The sequence below is a fragment of the Spermophilus citellus genome (assembly GCF_964194105.1).
Source record: "Spermophilus citellus genome assembly, chromosome: 14".
In the NCBI taxonomy this organism is placed as follows: domain Eukaryota; kingdom Metazoa; phylum Chordata; class Mammalia; order Rodentia; family Sciuridae; genus Spermophilus; species Spermophilus citellus.
Genome location: NC_138194.1, coordinates 39,683,701 through 39,697,151, shown reverse-complemented (window position 1 = coordinate 39,697,151; position 13,451 = coordinate 39,683,701). Strand labels below are relative to the sequence as shown.

The 13,451-nt window shown below is 40.0% G+C and overlaps 1 long non-coding RNA gene across 1 annotated transcript in view; it reads left to right on the top strand.

Moving 5' to 3' along the window:
* The first annotated feature begins 2,180 nt into the window (after positions 1 to 2,180).
* Positions 2,181 to 13,451, top strand: part of LOC308633438 — an 80,246-nt gene continuing 68,975 nt past the window's right edge. The window contains exons 1-2 of the long non-coding RNA XR_014018784.1: positions 2,181 to 2,272; positions 3,509 to 3,633. This is a non-coding gene — a long non-coding RNA (uncharacterized lncRNA). The remainder of the gene's footprint in view (positions 2,273 to 3,508; positions 3,634 to 13,451) is intronic.

Here is a 13,451-nt window from a genome sequence, read left to right as displayed (position 1 = left end):
CTGCCCCCTACAGCAACCAGGTCACCCTTTCCAAAGGGCTCTGCCCTACCACCTCCCACTGGGCCCCACCCCATGACTGGAGTGTGATTTCCTGCCCACTTGTGCCTGCTGTCCTGTTCTTCTGGCTGGCCTCACCTTTGCTGGTCGGATGTTGCCATCTGGCCTCAGCCTGCTGACTCTGTGCTGCCTCCTTGTCCTTTATGGGGGACTGTCCAGGAGGAGGACAGAAAGTCAGATGAGTGGGATTGAAAGCCGTCACAGTGAAGCAGGGGTCCAATGAAGGGACTGAAAAAACTCACCCGATTGTACTCATTCCCTGAATGATTGAGGGCTTATCACCAGGAGCTAAAGTCACAGAACCTGCTGCAGACAAAGCCACCTTCCTTTGTGAAGTCCAATGCTGAGGAAAAAGACTGAAATAAATAAGCAAACAAGTAAAATAAAAATTCAATAAATAAATAATGGCATTTAAACTAAATGAACAAAGGTAGTAGAACTGACATATGAGTTAGAAAGCAGGTAGGATGAGTTTGCAGTCTTATCGAGGTCAGAAAAGACCCTGGGGAGAAAGGATATTTGATTGACAGAGGGATGAGATTTGTAGGAATAGGACTCCAGGAGAGGTAACAATAAGTGGAAAGGCCCCATGGCCTGACTATGCTTGGAGAGTGTGGGGATGGCAGGGAACCTGGTGTGCCTGGAGCCAGGGAAGGGGACAGGGTAGTAGACGGCATCTGAGAAGGAACAGAAGGTGTGGTGCGATCATGGTGTAGGGTTCTGCAGACTTTTGCAAGAGTTGTGCTATGAGTGAGTTGAGGGCCACTCAGAATTTTGACAAGGTTCAATTGACTGCTAAGATGAAGGAACACTAAAAGAGGACCAGGGCACAGATGGGTGCCCCGTTAGGAGGCAGTTGTGGTCACATAGGCGAGACTTGGTCCAGACTGGCAGTGGTGGAAGTGGGTGAGCAAAGGTCCCACTCTTGTCTTAAAAGTGGAATGACATGATTTGCCCATGATCTAGATTTGGCATAAAGAGAGAGTAGAGACAAGCATTCTTTGGCATTTTGGACTACAAAATGGTTAATAATAATTTGGTTAATAATAATAAGAAGGGGTCAGAGGAGCAGTTTGGGGTGAAGGTGGTCAAGATCCCAGGGGTGGAGGTCTGTGTGAGATGCCTGCAGGTCATCCAAATGGAGGATTGGAGCCTGGGGTTCACGGGAGGACGGTACTTGAGATAAAAACTTGGGTGCCCTCAGCAAATAAATCGCATTTAAGGTCACAAGGCAAAGTGAGATTACAGATGGAGTGCAGATGGAAGAAGGAGTGACGGAGAGAGAGAGAGAGGGAAAAATAGATATCAAGGACTGAGCTCTGAGCTCTCCTGTGTGAGGAGGACAGAAAGGTAAAGAGGACCAGAGAAATCTGGGAAAGAACAGTCCAAATGAGATGAAAGGCAATGGGGTGTGGTGGAAGGTAATGGGTATGTCCATGAGGTAGGAGTGTTTATCCACATCAACTAAGAAAAGGACTAAAAATGACAATGAGGCAGAGCAGAGTGGAGGTTACTGTGGAATCTATTTTCTACTTGGAAAACCATTTCAGTAGGGCTTATTGGGGCTTCTCAGCCATAGTGGTGGGTTGGTGGCCCAGGACTGGCCAATGCCAGTGGACAGTGTTCTCTTCCCCTTGGCCACATTAATTGGTTCATTGATGGGTTCAGAGCGAGTCTCAGACATGGCCAGTGAGAGCTCTGTCTGGACATTTTGTCCTCGAGCTGCTAGGAAAGACTGGTTGAATTTTTCTGGAGTCACCGTGTATCAGGATTCCAGTCTTGGCTTCTTGCAGACATCCTGCCGTTCCAGCAGATGCACTGTTTAGAAGATGCAGAGCGAGAACCCTGACAGCAGCATTAGAGTCATTTCTGGGTCTGGGCTGTCCCTGGAACCAGCTGCTCCCATGAACTTCCACATTTCATTTCCCAGCTAATGAATCCTGTATTTCAAGCTAGTTTGAACCAGGCTTTTATCTCTTGCATCCAAAATATCCTAACTCATGGAAGGAGATTTCTCTGAACCTGCGGGAGGCTGTTACCCAATAGTGGGCATCCAGCCCTCTGCGTGAGACCTTACTAAGCAACTTCTGGATTCAGGACTATTCTTAGCTGCCTGGAGTTGCCTGGGGAAGGCTGGCCTGGGAACGACCAAACAGGGTCACCTCCCTCCCTCCTCCTGAAGCAGCCTCTGACGCAGGCCTGAAATCTGGGGCAGGTAGGGTTGCAACCAGAGAAGCTGGGTGAAGGCATTGGATTTCACCCATGACCCAAGTGGTGGCCTGCAGGCCACCAGGGCTCAGTACTGGGAGTTCCCCAGAAGATTATAAAAACCAAGTGGGGAACCGTGGCAGGCTCAGAGGAGGATGGGATCAGCATGTGGGGAATGCAGACCAAGTAATGGGAGACCAGGGCAGGGGAAGCAGTTGCTAAAACAAACTGACTAATTCTGCTGGGTGAGGTTTCTTTGGCCCCAGTGTTATTAAAGGGCCAGTCACCCACAAACTGTAATGTCTTAAAGACCCTGGGTCATGGCTCCAACTCATGTTGCCTTTTGGCTCTGAAGAACCAGATTGCCACCTCATTTGGGTGTCTCCTTGGTGTGTTAGAAGGGAAAGCCATTCATTTTTACTGTTCTTCAGAGTTTCCGTGCAGATAGATAGGTTGCTCAGCCTGTCTCATCTGTCTTTCATCCCTGGGCAAATAAATGCCTGAGTCAGCCCTGGGAAGAGCTCGGAGCTGCTCATCCTGCTCCTGACAGATAAATCATGCTCCAGTGATCATCCCTGGATACCTACACTACGTAAACCAGTCAGACCTCAGGGCCTTCAGTGTCTGTGCACCAAAGCTCTTGGTATAAATCCCTCCTGTCTAAAATCCTTACTTCATTGCTTGCTTCTATTTCTGGGTTTCTTTTGTTCTTAAGAGAAGACACACCCTTCATCATCTAGGCGAGGTTGCAACTTATTCCCTTCATGTCCTTTACTCCCACCATGGAATCAAAACAATACCAGTTCAACACGTGAAATGCAACCTCATTAAGTATAGGGCCACACATTTGGAACTTGTAATATTTGACAGAAGCTAAAATGAAAATTTACTCATTGCTCAGATAATTATTACTAGACTAAACACATCTGCAAGAAGGGTAAAATTAAAGCATCGAAGGGGAAAAAAAAATACTATTTTAAACACCCTCAAGCAATTTAAATGTCACATTTTCACCCAAGCAATCGAAGCCAGGTCCACAATAATTTTTTTTTTTTTTTGTATTCACAAGAAACAGGTCTTGGAGAATTTCTGGCAGTCTCTAGTTATTTAGCCTACTTTTTATTTACTGAAATAAAACTTCATAAAAACCCTATCCTTCACCAGTTTGGGTTAATTTACTATGGTCTTCTCCACAGTCAGTCTGACAAGGAATGTTTTACTTTATGACTCTACCTTTCCATAGGGTACCCACTTGGTGTCATGATTGAATTCTGCTTTCTAAATCATTGAAAATGCTTTCTAAACTCCACATTTCCTGGAGATGGGACACAAAGTTCGAGAGAAAAATCCCTGGAGGTTCAGAAGTAGGTAAGACTTCCTTTCTGAGAAGAGGGGTTTTTGCTCTTGTGGCTCCTGTGCTCTGGGCCTTACATTGTCATGTCTATAAGGTGAGCAAAAAGAAGCCTCTTGTATATGGGTCAAGGAAGGGCTTAGCTGCCACAGCAGAAGATCCTGCACTGTTTATCAGCTTGCTCACAGAACACTCCAAGGCTGGTTGTTCTAGCTGAGCAAGTCTCCTGCACGGTGTTCTGCAGGAACCTAGGTTCCTTCCTCCCTGTGGCTTTACCAGGTCTAACAAATGGCTTCAACATGGTCTCAGAAGTCTCTTGTGCCAGCCAGCTGGAAAAAAAAAAAAAGGTTCATGGTGAATTGCACGTGATTTTATGATCCAGACCTGAGATTGATGTGTCAATTCTGCCTGTTTTCCCCTGGACCGTGGCCTTGTCTCCCCGCAAGGGAGCTTGGGAAATACAGTTCAGTCATGTGCCAGTATTGGGGCAAACATGTCATGTCCCTGCCTTCTGTAGCCCCAGTCAAGAGGCTTTTGACTCTGGCAGTGACCTGGTTCTTACTTCAAAAAATTCAGAAATACTCAGTGAGTCTCTCAAGATGGATCAAATTCTGTTTTTGATTTCCTTTATTGGCTACTCAGATTTGCCTTTCTATTTTTATCTCATTGGTGTCCCAACTAGAATTAAACATCTTAAATCTTGGCCTTCAATAGCATCTTAAAAAAAACACAAGCCTAAAAAATGAAAGTCTACAGTGAAAAGATGTCTATCCGTCCCCATTATCTTGTAAACTTGGCACCAAAATATCGTAGTGACCCGATGCAGGCAGGAACAGGATCTCTCTGTCTCTGTCTCTGTTTCTCTAAGCCCTGGATATCACTGATCACCAAGAATCCATCTCATAATTTATAATATTGAACCTCACATAGCCCAACATACCTCTGCTCACTAGAGTCTACTCCTCACCCTTGGAAAGATGTGAAAGACAATCTCAAACCCACCATATTGAAGATGTGAGTTTTCAGTAACTTATTTAATTGTCATGAGCTTATATTTATGCTGAAAATTATTCTCCTTGATTCTTTACCCTGTGAAAATGGAGTTTATAATTCCTGTCGTACGGGGCAATGTGAGAATTACGTTAGTTAGACATTGAAGGATAAATCACCCTCAGCACAAGGCCTGACATCAGCCAAATCACTGACCTGGTCTTCCTCCCTGTCTTTTTTCTTTCTTGGTGCAGGGAAAGGTAAGCCAGGGATGGGGGGTCTTTGTCAGATGGCTGTGTGCCTGCTGGCGTAATAGGGAAGCACATCTCCTCCCCCACAGAATCATCCAAGATCCAAACTGCAGCGATAGTTCTTTCCATTCAGGCAGAAATCAGAGAGTGCGAGGGTGAGAAGGGAGTTGAAGCCAGACAAAGGCTCAATTACCCCCACATGACTGCCTACCAAGAATTCTGGCAGCAGAAAATGTTTTTCTGCAGTATGGTTTTGCTAATGCTTCTCCAAGAACCCAAGAGGTAAAGCCTTCAGTGCCCCGGACAGCCCAGATCTCACTGTTGTGATTTAATTCAACTTTGATAACCTCTGGCACTTTCTACGCTCCACCTCGCCTCTTCAATATTCTCTTGATTTATTAGCAATCTCTCCAGATAGCACAGTTTCCACTGACCAAGCCAGGTGAAGCCAGCATACTCCAAGAACACACAGAGAGACAGATAGACAGACACAGACAGACAGACAGACACACACACATGAGCACACATTTTCCCTCTAAATGAAGGGAGGAGATACACTCTGCTTTGTGGGCCATGCCTGAGCACATGTTGGAAGAAGATGAGAGTCGCTTCCCCCTGTTCTCCTGAACTTAGTTGATGAGAATCAATTATAATCCGTAAATCTTCTCATTCTTATATAGGCTTATTTTGTACTTAGTTCAGTATCCCACTTTGAGCCAGCCGGAGGAAATAAAAAAACAGCCCTTCGCATTTGTAGTACCACAGGACCATGCACCAACAAGGATGATATTGGAATAAATCAGCAAAAGCCTGGGCTGTTTCCGTAGTAATCCTAAAGATCAACAGAAGAAATGGCTTGAAGTGGATGGATAAAATTCTTAGAGTAATCCTGCCCAAGCCCTCTAGAATTCCTTTATGATGCCTTTATATGTTTCAGCCTTTCACCTAGGAAGATTCCAGAGTGCCACCCAAACAAACGTGCTGAGCTCTTGGAGGCGGGGAGCCCGGCAGCTGCAAGATGGCTTAGGCTTAAAAACTCTTTTGAATGGCTGCTGGGAGAAAAAGTTCTATTGGTGTTTGCTCAAAAGGCTGGGGAGACATTTTAAGTAATTTTTAATGGGACACAGATACAGTAATTTATTTATTTTTTACTCTGCTGAAAATGTCAGAGAAAGCAAAATGACACCAGGAGCCAGGTCTGGGTCAGGTCAGCACTGATCTAGCTAGAAACTTGTTCAGTGGCTGAAATTTCAGAGGGGCACAATGCCAGCAGAGCTTAAGTGAAAGGAGTGGTCTGGCAGACAGGGCTGAGGCTGGCGAGCAAGGTCATTGGCAGCTGGCATTGAGGCTTCTAGTGAGTATAGGGTTTAAATGGGATTGTGTGGGGTGAGATGTGCTTGCTTTAAGGGATCAAGACCAGAGATGGAAACTTGGCTGGTGTTTGAGAAGCTCATGAGCCAGAAGCTGTGGTGGGAGCTACAGATCATTCTCTTAAGTCTTATTCATCCCCAGGAATCTTCTTTCCCTTGTCTTCCTTTCTCTGGTTCAGAATGGCTCAGAACATGATAGCTGTATCAGTCAATTTTCTGTTGCAATAACAAAATATTTGAGGCTGGGTATTTTATAATGGAAAGAGGTTTATTTAGCTCACAGTTTTGCAGGCTTAAGGCCCAAGATAAGACTATCTTTTCAGACTCTAGTGAGGATCTTCTTGCCTGGATCACAACATGGCAGAAAGAAAAGGGAAACAGCAATAGGTTACAAGGAGCCAAACACCTGGGGTGGCCTTACTTTATGACAATATTCTCTCTCAAGAATAAATGAATCTTGGGGGCTGGGGATGTGGCTCAAGCGGTAGCGCGCTCGCCTCGCATGCGTGCGGCCCGGGTTCGATCCTCACCACCACATACCAACAAAGATGTTGTGTCCGCCGAGAACTAAAAAAAAATAAATATTAAAAAATTCTCTCTCTCTCTCTCTCTCTCTCTCTCTCTCTCTCTCTCTCTCTCTCCTCTCTCACTCTCTCTTTAAAAAAAAAAAAAAGAATAAATGAATCTTGCAAGTACAACATTGATCCCTTTCAAGGGCCATGTCTCAAAGGACCTGATTACCTTGAAGTACGCCCATCTCTTCAAGGTTCCACCTGCTTGACACTTTTACACTCAGGACTAAGTGAATTCTTAGGGGCAATAAGTGAACCCTTGGGGGCACATCACACTCAAGCCAGCATAATATAAAAAATAAACCATAAGTGGGGAATATTTCTAATTAACCAGCAAATTCTGTTCTCCCCATTAGCCACAAAAGTCAAGGGTAGAATTGATATTCAACAAACTGCACATTTTAAAAGTGCATGACTTACTCATTTTGACATGTGTATATACCTGTGATATCATCACACCACTCAAGGTGGTGTATCTATCCATCACTCTAACCTCATGGACTTTCCCCATCCACTGTTCTCTGACTCTCTATGCCTCATCCGGTCTTCTCCAGGCAAACTTGTGTCTGCTCTCTCTTATATCAGTTTGCATTTGGTAGAATTTGATGTAAATGGTTTTATATAGTACATACTCTTTTTATTTTTGGGTCTGGCGTCTTTGGCTCAGTGTAATTATTTTGTGATTCTTCCATGCTCTTTGTGTTTCAAGAGTTCATTCCTTTTTAGAGATGAGCACTATTTAATCTTGTGGACATCATAGAGTTTGTTTATCTATTTGACTCTTGATGGACTTTTGTTTCTGTTTTGAATGTTACAAATAAGACTGCAATGAACATTCTTATACAAGTCTTTATTTGGACATGTTTTTTTTTCTTTTTGTTTTGCAGGGGGGGGGGTACTGGGTATTGAACTCAGGGCCATTCAACCACTGAGCCACATCCCAGCACTATTTTGTATTTTATTCAGAGACAAGGTCTCACTGAGTTGCTTAGCACCTCACTTTTGCTAAGGCTGGCTTTGAACTCGAGATCCTCCTGCCTCAGCCTTCCGAGTCACTGGGATTACAGGTGTGCACCACTGCACCTGGTGACATGTTTTCGATTTTGTTGGATAAATATTTAGAGGCAGAAAGCCTGCCTCATAGAGTAGTAATACATCTGATCTTTTAAGAAAGTGAACAGGTTTTCATTTGATTGTACAATTTTAAATTCCTACATGACAGTTCTAGTTACTCCATATCTTCACTAACAATTGATATGGTTGGTCTTTGTAACTCTTGTAAAATGTGTGCTGTGGTATGTTGCCTTTTCTTAATGTCTAATGGTGCATAATGTCTTTTCACATGCTTATACTATCTTTCTTTTTTTTATTTTGCAGTATTGGGAATTGATTTGCATACTCAGGTATGCTTGACTGCTCAACTCTATCCCCATCCCTTTTTGTTTATTTTTTATTTTGAGAGAAGGTCTTGCTAAATTGTCCCATCTGTAATTCTTGCAGTTCTTCTGCCTCAGTCTCCAGAGTAGCTGGGATTACAGATTTATGCCATGACATCCAGTGCACTGTCTGTGTTTCTTGGTTTAAATTCCAATCTTTTGTCCATTGTTTTTGAGTGTTTGGTTTTCCAACTATTGAGTATTAAGGGCTCTTTATATATTCTAGAAACAAGTATTGCTCTATGTAATTGACCTACAAAGAGGACTAAAACTTAAACTTTGTTCTTGAGCAACTGATGGTATAATGAAAATGTTTTGATTTAGGTTTATATGTAACTAACTAGTCTGATATAGAGCTAGTTGTTCAGCAGTCTAGTGATAAGGGTTTTGCTGGGCTTAGAGGAGCCTGGAGAAATGCAGAAATTTGGCTTCAAATGGATGGATATTTTTCTGTTGATATTCTAGAGAAAAATCACATTAATAAAAACTAAATTCAACTCCTCATCCTGTCAAATGAACGAATAAATGTCTTAATGTCTAGATACTTACACCTCCATATTCAATGTATCTCCACAGGTTAAGAGATATGGTGCTGTTGCCATTCACAGTGGGTCCTCTATATTCATGAGGGACATGTTTCAGAATTCCCATGAGAGAGAGTTGTGTTAAAGTCACCCAGGGTTATTGTGTTGTGATCTATTGATTCTTGAAATTGAGAAGGGTTTGTTTGATGTATGTAGATGCTCCATTTTGGGGAACATACATATTTATGATTGTTATGTCTTGCTGATGTATAATTCCCTTAATCAGTATGAAATGTCCTTCTTTGTTCTTCTGATTGACTTTGGCTTGAAATCCACTTTGTCTAATATGAGGTTAGAAACCCCTGCTTGTTTGCACAATCCATGTGAATGGTATGCTCTCCCCCATCCTCTCACCTTTAGTCTGAGGATGTCTTTGCCTGTGAGGTGAGTCTCTTGGAGACAGCATACTGTTGGGTTTTGGTTTTTAATCCAATCTGCCAGTCTGTGTCTCTTGATTGATGAGTTTAGGCCATTAACATTCAAGGTTACTATTGAGATATGATTTGTGTTCCTGGTCATTTGTTTTATTTCTGGTTTTTAATTTGACTTGATTTCTCCTTTGATTAACTGTTTCTTTAGCATTGTTCGTCTCTTTGCTAGTTTTCACTTCTATTTTCTTCTCACTTTATCTTCATGGAATATTTTGTTGGGAATGTTCTGTAGTGCGGGCTTTCTAGTTGTGAATTCTTTAAACTTTTGTTTTATCATGGGAAGTTTTTATTTCATCTTCAAATCTGAAACTTAATTTTGCTGGCTATAAAATTCTTGGTTGGCATCCATTTTCTTTCAGGCTTAAAATACATTTTTTCAGGACCTCATAGTTTTGAGGGTCTGGGCTGAGAAATCAGTTGAGATCCAAATTGTTTTCCCCCTATATGTAATTTAGTCTTTTCCTCTCATGGTCTTTAAGATTTTATCTTTAGGGGCTGGAGCTGGGGCTCAGCGGTAGCACTTTCGCCTGGCATGTGTGAGGCACTGGGTTCAATTCTCAGTACCGCATATAAATAAATAAAATAAAAGTCTATCAACAACTAAAAAAATTTTAAAAAAAGATTTTATTTTTATTCTCTGTGTTAGTCATTCTCATTATAACGTAGTCTTGGTGTGGGTCCTCTGTAATTTTGTACATTTGGGGTTCTGTAAGTCTCTTGTATTTGATTTTCCATTTCATTCTTTAGGTTTGGGAAATTTCTGATATTATATTATTGAAAAGATTGTACATTCCTTTGGTTTGGGTCTCGGCTCCTTCATCTCTCCTGATAACTCTTAAATTTGGCCTTTTCATATTATCCCATAATTCCTGGATGTTCTGTTGATCGTTTCTTATCATTTTCTCTGCATGGTCAACCCTATTTCAAGATTGTATAATTTATCTTCATTGCCTGAGGTTCTATCTTCCAAGGGGATCTAGTCTGTTGGTGATGCTTTCTATTGAATTTACAATTTGGTTTATTGATTCCTTCATTTTGAGAATTTCTGTGTTTTTTTTCCAAAACCTCTAACTTTTTATTGAAGTAACCTTTCACTTCTTGTACTTTTTCTTTGATTTCACTCCTTATACTCTCCTACACTTCACAGATCAGTTTAACTATATACATTCTAAACTTCTTTTCTGACATTTCTTCTACTGTTTTGTCAGTGGATTCTGTTATTGGAGCATGTTGGTTTGCTTGGGGTTCTTTATTCCCTTGGTTTCTCATGTTGTTCGTGTGTTTTCCCATCTAGCAGTATGGATCTAAGGCAGCAAAAATTCTACCCTGCAGACTTACAGTATCCCTCAAGATTTCCAGTACCTCACCTTACAAATAAAAACTGAACAAAGAAACTCTAGATCTAAATAATACAATCAATAATATAGACTTAACATATGTATAAATAATAACAAGTGAATACACTTTCTTCTCAGTAGCACATGGCATATCTTATGCCATAAAGCAACTCTTATCAAATACACAAAAATAGAGATAATACCCTGCATCCTATCAGATCATCATGGAATGAAATTAGAAGTCAATGATAGAATAAAAAATAGAAGCTATTGTAACACCTGTAGACTAAATAATATGCTATTGAGTGATGAATGGATAAAGAAGAAATCAGGGATGAAATAAAAAAATATTTAGAGGGCTGGAGTTGTGGCTCAGTGGTAGAGCACTTGCCTAGCATGTGTGAGGCCCTGGGTTCGATCCTTAGCACCACATATAAATAAATAAATAAAAATAAAGGTATTGTGTCCAACTATAACCAAAAAAAAAAATAAATAAATAAAAATAAAAAGTCTTTAAAAGATTTAGATGTAAATGAGAATAGTGATACAACTTATCAAAATCTCTGAGACATCATGAGGGCAGTGCTAAGAGGAAAGTTCATTGTTCATTCATTAAAAGAATAAAAAGTCAACAAATAAATTAAATAACATTACAATAAATTAAAATAACATTACAACTTAAAGCCCTAGAAATATGAGAACAAATCAACACCAAAAACAGTAGAAGACAGGAAACTATTAAAATCAGAGCTGATACATAAAATTATAAGAGGCTATGAGGGGCAAGGGGGAGGGAAAAAAAAAGGGAGAGAATTGAACAACAGCAGGGGAGATAGAGAGGGAAGATGGGAGGGGAGGGGAGGGGAGGGGGGATAGTAGGGGTTAGGAAAGGTAGCAGAATACAACAGACACTAATATGGCATTATGTAAAAATGTGAATATGTAACAGATGTGATTCTGCAATCTATATTTGGGGTGAAAATGGGAGTTCAAAACACAATTTGAGTCTAATGTAAGAAAGATGATATATCATGAGCTATGTAATGCTTTAAATAATCAATAAAAAATTAAAAAAAAAATCAGAGCTGAACTCAATGAAATTGAAATAAAAGAAACAATTGAAAAAATTGACAAAACAAAAAATTGGTTCTTTGAAAAAATAAATAAAATTGATAAACCCCCACTTAAAGTAATGAAGAGAAAAAGAGAGAAAACTCAAATTATTAAAATAACTGGTAAAAAGGAAATATCACAAAACATCACAATGGACATGACTGAAATACAGAAGATAATTAGAAACTATTTTGAAAATTTATACTCCAGTAAAATAGAAAACCTTGAAGACATCAACAAATTTCTAGAGTCACATGACCATACCCAACTGAATCAGGAGGGCACACACGATTTAACAGATCAATTAAAAGTAATGAAATAGAAAACGCCATCAAAAGCCTACCAACCAAGAAAAGCCCAGGACCAGACAGATTCTCAGCCAAGTTCTACAATAACTTCAAAGAAGAATTAACAGCAATATTCCTCAAAGTATTCCATAAAATAGAAAAGGAGAGAATACTTCCAAATTCATTCTATGAGGCTAATATCATCCTGATACCAAAACCAGACAAAGACACACAAAGAAAACTTCAGACTAGTATTCCTGATGAAAATAGATGCAAAAATTTTCAATAAAATTCTGGAAAATCACATACAAAAACATATTAAAAAGACAGTGTACCATGATCAAGTAGAGTTCATCCCAGCGATGCAAGGTTGGTTCAACAAACAGAAATTAATAAACGTAATTCATCACATCAGTAGACTTAAAGATAAGAATCATATGATCATCTCAATAGATGCAGAAAAAGCATTTGATAAAATACAGCATCCCTTTATGTTCAAAACACTAGAAAAATTAGAAATAATTGGAACATATTGCAACACTATTAAAGTTATCAATGCTAAACCCAAGGCCAACATCATCTAAATGGAGAAAAATTTGAAAGCATTCCCTTTAAAAACTAGAACAAGACAAGGATACCCTCTTTTACTACTTCTATTCAGCATGGACTTGGAAACCCTAGCCAGAGCAATTAGACAGACGAAAGAAATTAAGGAGCTACAAACAGGAAAAGAAGAACTCCGACTATCATTATTTGCCAATGACATGATTCTATATTTCAAAGAGCCAAAAATTCTACCAGAAAACTTCTAAAAATCATAAATGAATTCAGCAAAATATCAGGTTATAAAATCAATACCAATAAATCAAAAGTCTTCCTATACTTTAGTGATGAATCCACTGAAAAGAGAAATTAGAAAAACTACTCCATTCATGGCAGTTTCAAAATAAATAAAGAAAGAAAGAAAGAAAGAAAGAAAGAAAGAAAGAAAGAAAGAAAGTCCTTGGACTCGATCTAACAAAAGAGATAAAAGACCTCTACAATGAAAATTACAGAATACTAAAGAAGGAAAGTTGAAGAAGACCTTAGAAGAAGGAAAGATCTCCCATGCTCCTGGATAGGCAGAATTAATATTGTCAAAATGGCCATGCTACCAAAAGTGTTATACAGATTTAATGCAATTCCTATTAAAATCTCAGTGACATTCTTCATAGAACTAGGAAAAGCACTCATGAAATTCATTTGGAAAAATAAAAGACCCAGAATAGCTAAAGCAATCCTTATTAAGAAGAGTGAAGCAGGAGATATCACAATACCAGACCTTAAACTATACTACAGAGCCATAGTAACAAAACGAGGATGGTATTGGCACCCAAACAGACATATGGACCAATGGCACAAAATAGAGTACACAGAGACAAACCCATATAAATATAATTATCTCGTATGAGATAAAGGCACCAA